The sequence below is a fragment of the Astatotilapia calliptera genome, chromosome 14 (genome assembly GCF_900246225.1).
Source record: "Astatotilapia calliptera chromosome 14, fAstCal1.2, whole genome shotgun sequence".
Taxonomy (NCBI): Eukaryota; Metazoa; Chordata; class Actinopteri; order Cichliformes; family Cichlidae; genus Astatotilapia; species Astatotilapia calliptera.
Window position 1 is genome coordinate 201,540 of NC_039315.1, and position 9,712 is coordinate 211,251.

Here is a 9,712-nt window from a genome sequence, read left to right on the forward strand (position 1 = left end):
GTTCTTCCACGCCGCTCGCTCTCTGAGCGCCTCATAGCGGTGGCGAGCTGTTCTTGTTCTTGAGCCCAGGTCGTCTCGTTTTACGTCTCGATGTTTCCTGTGTTCTTCACATTAAGGAGCCAAACATTCCTGCTGGAAGCAGGGCTCGCAAAATTCCCTGGTTGCCCTTCGGGTGGGCATGCTTCAGTTTTTGGTAGAGATTATTTTTATTGTATAATATTGTAAAGCAAACAAAACATCAATCAAAAAATTGTTAAAACAGAAATTACAACATCCATCCGTTTGCTTCCACTTGTCCTTTTCAGGGTCGCGGGGGGCGCTGGAGCCTATCCAGCTGTTATAGGGCGAGAGGCGGGGTCCACCCTGGTCAGGTCACCAGTCTGTCAGGGCTAACATGTAGAGACAGACAACCATTCTCACCTATGGGCAATTTACACTAATCAATTAACCCTGCAATCTGCATGAAATGACAACAACTGTATAAAATTATAATCATCATCAACTCAAATATTTGGTTGTAATTGAACAGAAATTTCTATGAACTGTGTAGAACATGAGAATCTGACATTTCCGCTGACGTCACGGAGGAGAAAATGCCACTCGACGTTGAGGCCGCAGCATCTCCTTCATCAGCGTTTTCGCGGCCTCCATTTCACTGCTCTTTGTTCTTGTCGGGATTTTATGATCCAGGTGTCTTGAACCTTTTCCAGAAAACATCCAGAAATGAATCATCGTGTCAGGGCAAAAAGATTCGGCCAGCTCTAATATGTGTGCCACACAGTGGGTTGTTATGATGTGGGGTATCCTGTTTCAGTCTCCCAGCTGTTCCTGTTTTCTCTCTTCTCTGATACCCGTGGTGTTCGCTGCTTCATCAATAGCCTCTAAAATATCTGCAGCGTTTGCACTCCTGACTGGCTGACATTTGATCATGTATGTGGACGTTACATTTGTGCAAACTGCATGCTGTGATGTCAGCAGCATCCTAACAACATAATGCAGTACGTCAGGTTTAATTTGAACCATTACAAAGAAAGTGGCTGACCAGGAGGAAGTGTGAACAGGAAGTTGTTTAAATGTTTAGCAGTCTATAGGACTTGATCCTCTGTGACACATTCATGTATTATCTGAGGCTGGATTAATTAAAAATTAAGCACATGCAGCCATATATGACTGCGTCCATGCAATAAGCGATCAGACAAACACGGCTGTGTGTGGGTCGATGTCTTTTTTTTCTCTGCGGTCAGGGTTCGAGTCCAGCTGAGAAAGAGAAGAAAGGGCCAACACAGGAGGTGAGTTTTATAAAGATCGTAAGTTATCAGAGGATAAAGTGACATTTTTCTGTCTCATGTCTTTGTCTCACATGGAAACAGTGAAGACAGGAAATGTGTCTTCGGTGCTGTTACACCATATGAAACTAGTTTCACCACTGTCAAAGGAGCTTGCAAAGAAAAGCGTCTGGACTTCTTTAAGTTGCTTGAAGACGTTTCACCTCTCATCCGAGAAGCTTCTTCAGTTCTAGGGTTAAATGGTGGAGAGTCCCAGATTTAAACCCAGTGGGAGTTTCCCCCCACAGAGGGACACATGACCCCCTGATGATCCTCTAATTGCCTGAGCCAAGGTGTGAAACTGGGTGTGGGTCACAATCAGCCAGAGTTTCAGGTGAGCTCATTGTGAAACCTGGCCCCACCTTATCATGCGAATTCCTGAGGTCAGATGGCCCAGGATGTGAGTGGGCGTTAAGGCGTCTGGGAAGGATCTCAAAACTGGATTATAGATGGCAGAGAGTTGGTGTCGTAAACCCCGCCTCTGTTCAAAGATGGTCGCTCACAGTGGACATAGATGCTTCTTTCACTCCTCTTTCAAACCATCTGTCCTCTCTGTCCAACATGTGAACATTGGCATCCTCAAAGAGTGACCTTTGACCTTTAGATGCAGATGGACTGCTGAGTCTTGTCCTGTGGAGGTGGCTCTTCTATGTTGTGCCATGCACTTGTGAAGTGGCTGTTTGGTCTCTCCGATGTAGAGGTCTGGGCATTCCTCGCTGCACTGTACAGCATACACCACATTGTTAAGTTTGTGTTTTGGCGTTTTGTCTTTCAGGTGAACCAGTTTCTGTCTGAGCGTGTTGCTGGGTCTGAAATGCACCTGGATGTCGTGCTTGGAGAAAACTCTCCTGAGTTTCTCTGATACACCGGCTACATAGGGGATGACAATGTTGTTGCGTCTGTCCTTCTTATCCTCCCTCGCTGGTGTCTGGTCTTCTTTTCTGTGCCTCTTTGCTGACTTTAAGAACGCCCATTTAGGATAGCCGCACGTTTTGAGTGCTTCCTTTACATGTGTGTGTTCCTTCTTTTTCCCTTCAGGCTTAGAGGGAACATGTTCTGCCCGGTGGTGTAGGGTCCTGATTACTCCAAGTTTGTGTTCCAGAGGGTGATGGGAGTCAAACAGGAGGTACTGGTCCGTGTGTGTGGGCTTCTGGTAAACTTTGATGTTGAGGTTGCCGTTCTCTTCAATGTGCACGGCGCAGTCCAGGAAAGGCAGACAGTCGTCCTTTGTGTCTTCCCTGGTGAACTTGATGTTTTTATCCACAGCGTTAATGTGCGCAGTGAAGGATTCCACTTCTTGTGTCTTGATTTTGACCCAGGTATCGTCCACATATCTGTACCAGTGGCTGGGTACTCTTCCTTTGAAAGAGCCAAGAGCCTTCCTTTCCACTTCCTCCATGTAAAGGTTGCTACAATAGGTGACACGGGGGGAGCCCATGGCACAGCCATGTTTTTGTCTGTAAAAGCCTTCGTTATATTTGAAGTATGTAGTGGTGAGGCAGAGGTCTAACAGTGTGCAGGTCTGATTGGGTGTGAAGTTGGTCCTGTCCTCCAAGGAGCTGTCTTCTTGTAGTCGTTTTCTGACCGTCTCCACGGCCTCCGTGGTGGGTATGCAAGTGAAGAGAGAGACTACATCAAAGGACACCATGGTTTCATCTGGATCCAGGGGAAGTTTCTGGACCTTGTCGGTGAAGTCGGTGGAGTTCTTGATGTGGTGTGGGGTGTTCCCGTAGCAAGGTGTTTCGAGATGTTGTAAGTGGCTGAGTTTATGCTACTGACTATGGGCCTGAGTTGGACCCCTTCCTTGTCAATTTTAGGAAGTCCGTAAATGCAGGGTATGGTATCCCCTGGATAAAGGCGGTGATTTTGTCCTTTTCAAAGTCTTGAAGACAAGCTATAACTTTCTTTTTGTAGCTTTCTTTTAAGGCTTCGTAGGTATTGTTGTCACTGAGGAGAGTAGCGATCTTTGTGTGGTAATCTGTAGTATTTAGGACCACGGTGCATCTTCCCTTATCAGCTGGCAATATAGTGAAGTTGTGGTCTTTGCTCAGGGAAGCGACGGCCTTCTTTTCTTGTATTGTGAGGTTGGATGGAGGGACTTTGGCACTGGAGAGCGTGGCTGAGACTTTCATCCTGATTTGCTCTGCTTCTGTCTGTGATAATTTATTAATCCGTATGGCGGTTTCTGTGGCTGTGATGAGGTCCACTATGGGCAACTGTTGCGGGGAAATGAGTCCTTTGGCTAATACTCTTTTCAGGTTCAGTGAGATTCCAGTCTGAAAAGTTCTTTACCCATTTGTCCTGACTGTCCTCAGGTGTGTTTTCTTCTCTGAGTTGTGTAGGTTCAGAATGAGGAGTGAGTGTTTTTGAAAGCAAGGTGTGAAATTTCCTCCGTTGTCTTTCTCTTCCTTTCCCAGCAACACACTCAGACAAAAACTGGTTCACCTGAAAGACAAAACTCCAAAACACAAACTTAACAACGTGGTGTATGCTGTACAGTGTAGCGAGGAATGCCCAGACATTTAACCCTAGAACTGAAGAAGCTTCTCGGATGAGAGGTGAAACGTCTTCAAGCAACTTAAAGAAGTCCAGATGCTTTTCTTTGCAAGCTCCTTTGACTACGATGACCTGGATGACTGAGAACCTTCACAGACATATTGAATGGCGTATATTTTAAAGTAAAGGATTTAAAACCAAGTTAGTACAAACATCACTAATGTCACATAACTTTGCCGACATGTGGCCAACAGTAATGTTTTAATGTTCTTCATTATTAAACATTTGCAAATAAATAAATGACACAATATTCAGTACTTACTTTTGAAAGTTTACTCTTCGGGCGCCCCGCTTTTTTCCCGAACAAATTATCCACATCCACCACCGCGCTATGAAGTCTGGGATATGTTGGGCCATACACAGACCCATCCTTCAAATTCAGGGAAATGAAGGATGCTTTTGAGCAGCCTTTGAATTAGGACAGCCTGTGTCACATCGCTGTGACGTAATCGGCCTTAAAATGCGGCCTTTGAGGTTGCAGACCCTGATTTGGGATACAGCCTGTTTGTTCAGTTTGCCAGTCTGCCTGTTTAGTTTATTGGTGTTTTCAGTTTAGTTATTTCACGGTTGTCATCCCATGACAGCATGTCCTGACTGCGGGGTTTTGGAAACAAATTAAAACGTACAGCTCTGTTATCACTTCCAACATAAATGAAGACAGAAAACTAAACAGCAGTGACGTTTGTAGGGTTACTGAAGTTGGGCTAGCTGCTATATAATGATGTGCTACGTGACCGCTAGCGACACAGCTATGTTAGCATAATATAAACAAGCTAACTTTTTTTCCACTCGATAAAAGTTAACGTGAGTGTTCTTGGTGGTCAGGAACAAATGTAATCGCATGGCAGGATGCTGTAAAAGGACCAAACTTCAGCCAGGAGAACAACTGAGATAATCCATCCACAATACGAGGTTAGTCATTCATATACTGCTGCATGGGCTGGGCTGTAGTTACATCCTAAGGTTTTAAAAACTGAGCTTAAATAAATGATTAGCGGTAATAAAAGCCGAGGGAGGTCAACAGGGATCACTGACTGTTTTAGGAGCTTTTTGAGATCAAATAGAAGAAAATACAAAACATTAAAGATGTTAACAACACAAAAGCCATATTAAACGCAGACTACTTTAGGCCCGGAAGTAGGATTCGTCGCGTCATCACTGAACAACCGGATATGTTGTAACTTTATTGCAGTTTATTGTTTGATAACAGCATTTTGGTTATTTTGTAAGTGATTTAAGTGTTAGCCACATGTTTAGTGAGAGCTGCTAATTATAGATTTAATTTTCTGCTAAAAGGGAGCATTTAACATGTATTTTCGTTAGAAAACTGCATTTCCCAGAATCCTTTGTGGTAGACGAAAGTTACTCTGGGTTTTAGCTAGCAAAGAAAGCTCCGGGAAGCCATTATATGTTGCTCTGATATCGAGCAGTTTATTTGTTGTACATTCCCCTTTTTGAAGCCTTATATAAAGACTATCGTTTCTACAATTGATCTCCGATCCATCTTCTTGGCTAAGTGGATTCGCCACAACACTATACTTTAACATGTACTCCAGCATCTTGTTCATGGGGTACATTGCTGCTAACAGGTAGAGAACCTTTGTTGATTTCAGACTGTAGTTCATAAGAATATTAAAAGCTTAATAAACATGAATCTTGTTCTCTTCTTGACGCCTTCTGCAGATGAGAACAGGAACTGCTGTGATTGATTAGTAAAGTTATCTACTGCCTCCTTCCTCTGGTCTCTCCAGGTATCTGAAGATCATCCATCCATCAGGAACTCACATGATGCAGATAGTACAAGCTGCAAAAATCATCTCCGGGGTCACCTGGGCTTGTCTCCTGGCCCCAACAATCAGCTTCATCACCACATTTTTCATCACCCCAAAACCTCAGACCTGACCTCCGACGCTGTGACTCGGTCTTCAGTGCATCTGCCAGCCTGCTCGGAAAAGTCATCCACACCTGTTTGGGGATCATCTTCCTGGTGGTCCTAATATCCTTGATCTTCAGACTGTGATCAGCTGACCTGGTGCTCGTTGTGGATTTACACAACTGAATTCAACCAGATGTAAATAGATGTTTCATGAGTTTCCCCGCCTGATTTCCATTCCCTACATTGATAGTAGGGTTAGGGGAGGCAGTTGAGACGGTTCGCCTAGGACGTATCCTGGGTGAGGTGTTCCTAGTATGTCCCACTGGGAGAAAGCCCCGGGCAGACCCAGGACACGCTGGTGAGCGTACATCTCTCGGCTGGCCTGGGAACGGCTCGGTCTTCCCCAGAGAGAGGGAGGTCTATGCTTCTCTGCTTAGGCTCCTCCCCCTGCGACCGAGCCCCGGATAAGCAGAAGAAAATAGATGGATGGACTCTGATAGTAATACTGTTTATACTGTGTTCATCCTCGACTGAACACTGTTGGTATGAAGGCTGAGGTCATTTGGAGTCCAGGGAGCGCTTTTAAAGACCTTCTATGACTCTGTGGTGGCATCTGCCATTTTTTACAGTGTGGTATGTTGGAGCAGCAGTTTATCGGCAGCTGAGAGGAAGAGGCTGGATAAACTCATCAGGAAGGCCAGCTCTGTTCTGGGATGCACCCTGGACCCAGTGCAGGTGGTGGGAGACAGAAGGACTGAGTCTCCCAGCCCATGCATGTAAATGTTGCTGAACTGCAGAGCTGCTTCAGTGACAGACTGCTGCATCCTCGATGCATGAAGGAGCTTTTCTGCAGGTCCTTCCTCCCTGCAACTGTCAGACTGTACGATCAGAACTGCTCCCAACAAACGTAGATGTTTACATCTGTGCTGTAACAGCAATAATTTAATCAACCGATTTACACTATAACCAGGGTTTGCCTCTTATCTGTATTTAATTTTATTTAATTTAATAACGGTACAGTACTCTGCTTTTGGTAACCATTGTCCTTGATGTAAATATGTAAAAATTGTGTATGTTTCTGTTCTGTGTCCTGTGTCCTGTTTGTTTGTATATGTGTCTTTCTGGCTGCTGTTAGAACAAAATTTCCCCTTGTGGAACAATTAAGGGATTCTTATACCACAACACACGCAGCACATGGCAGGGAATTAAATCTGTCACAAACTAATCAAGAACCACAACTACCACAGACACCCGACATGCCACCCATCCAGACAGTCTTAAAACCTTCTACACCAGGTTTGACAGGCTGAACACAGACACAACCTCAAAGGCCCCCAGCTGCCCCACGGGCACTGGCTTCCAGGTCAAACACACACAGGTCCTGAAAACTCTGAAGAAGGTGAACCCCGACAAGGATGTGGGACCCGATAGAGTTCCTCCCAGAATTCTGAAGGCCTGTGGGGAACAACTAGCTGCTGTGTATGCCGACATCTTCAACCTGTCACTATCCCAGGCAGTGCTCCACCATTATACCAGTACCCTAAATGACTTCAGGCCAGTAGCACTCACACCAGTTGCCATGAAGTGCCTAGAACAACTGGTTCTCACACACATCAACCACATGGTCCCAGGCGCTGTCAATCCCCTCCAGTTTGCTTACCGTCCCAATCCCAGCTGTGAAACTCAGAAACCAGTCTTACTTGTTATCATCTATCGTCCACCTGGGCCTTACACAGAGTTTCTGTCTGATTTCTCAGACTTTTTATCTGATTTAGTTCTGAGCTCAGATAAAATAATTATTGTGGGTAATTTTAACATCCATGTAGATGCTAAAAATGACAGCCTCAACATGGCATTTAATCTGTTATTAGACTCAATTGGCTTCTCTCAAAATGTAAAAGAACCCACCCACCACTTTAATCACACTCTAGATCTTGTTTTAACATATGGCATAGAAACTAAAGGACAGTGTGTGGCTGATGCACAGCCAGTGTTGGGAAGGTTACTTTTAAAATGTATTCCATTACAGAATACAGAATACATGCCCCAAAATGTATTCTGTAACTTATTCCGTTACGTTACTCAATGAGAGTAACGTATTCTGAATACTTTGGATTACTTAATATATTATCATGCTTTTTACAACACGTGAATGTACTATTGCTGTGTGATTTATTACTGTTACTGAAGGTCCGCGACTCCGAACTGTAGTAAAGGGACCTCTGACTAATACGGCGGGGTCTCTGTCGGCTCGTAGCCGAAAAATAGCTTTACTTTGTTGTGTGGGTCAACTTTTCTTGCGAGAGACAGAGAGAGGCGTTGAAAGGCTGCTCCAACGGAACTTATTGTTTTCAGACGAAAACAGGAACACGGTGTACAGTCGAGTCTTAATAGCTTACTTACAGCTGGGCTCGTCAGGCACTCTTCTTGGCTGCAGTGGTTATTATTATATTTACATGCTTCCAGCTCCCGTTTTTCCTCGATGACAACTCGTACCTTTCCACTCGCCTTTTTCTCCCTCCTCGCTCACAGACCCATAATGTGTATGGCAGTCCATTCTCCCTGCAGCACGGACTACACTGCCCATGATGCTACATTCTTTAGAGCTATGCTTGTAGCATTCTGCCTGTTAGCTTAGCACAACAACGAAAAGGCGCTCTCTCACCCAGGAAACACACAGTCGCAGAGAGAGAGAGAGCGTCGCCCTGTAACCATGGCAACCGTAACGCTGCCGCCTGGAACAACAGAACGTAGCTGTCAAACAAAACCCAAACAGTCCTGACCCGCGACAATATGAAACAGGAAAGTACCGCAGTGTAATCCATTTATTTCAACAAAGTAACTGTATTCTGAATACCACCTTTTTAAACGGTAACTGTAACGGAATACAGTTACTCATATTTTGTATTTTAAATACGTAACGGCGGTACATGTATTCCGTTACTCCCCAACACTGTGCACAGCAGATTATGGTCACATGTCTCTGTGTCAGTGACTGAGGTCAAAGGTTAACGTGTCCGCTTACTGCTGATATCCACGATGTCCTCACTTTCAGGTCCTGCAGGTGACTCACCTTTAAGACTTTTAGAAGCATCAACGAGCAGCTGAATAGACCAACTCAGGTCCAACCGAAGCTTCAGGTGTGTGTGTGTGTGTGTGTGTGTGTGTGTGTGTGTGTGTGTGTGTGTGTGTGTGTGTGTTGCTGCTGTCAGCACTCAGACTGCTGAGTCTGAGTGACAGAAACTTATCGGCTCAGCTGACTCGCATCCTGCTGATCATGTTAATGTCATATTAATATCGATCAATACACAAACCAAAACCATCTGACCTCATGTGCTTTTAGTCTTCATTCATCTGCATGTGTATATATATACGTGTGTGTGTGTGTGTGTGTGTGTGTGTGTGTGTGTGTGTGTGTGTGTGTGTGTGTGTGTGTGTGTGTGTGTGTGTGTTGTATAAATAGACATGAAACTGCTGCAGGTTCTTCACACTCTGATCGATCATCACGCAGCTGCTCACAGAGAGCAGGCTCAGTGCTCTGACTGTGACTCCTGCAGACGCTGTAGAAGCAACCGGGCTGCATTTTTAAAAAGACTTTAAACATCTTTTTCAGCCAAAAAGTTTGATGTGGAGATCTGCTGAGCTGAAAAAGTTATGAAAGATATGAGATGATAGTATAATCATTTAAAAGGTCCAAATTTACTGCAAAGCTCCAACGGTCAGGTGCATGGTGAGGTCAGGGGTTTGGATTAAAGATGTTTAATTCCACTTTTATTCAAATCTGCTTTTGTTGCCATCAGTCGGTAATTTAGAAAATTCATCAACCCACTAGAAAAGGTGTGTGTGTGTGTGTGTGTGTGTGTGTGTGTGTGTGTGTGTGTGTGTGTGTGTGTGTGTGTGTGTGTCTGCCTGCAGGATTATTCCTGTAATGATGTGCATGCTGACCAGGCTTTGT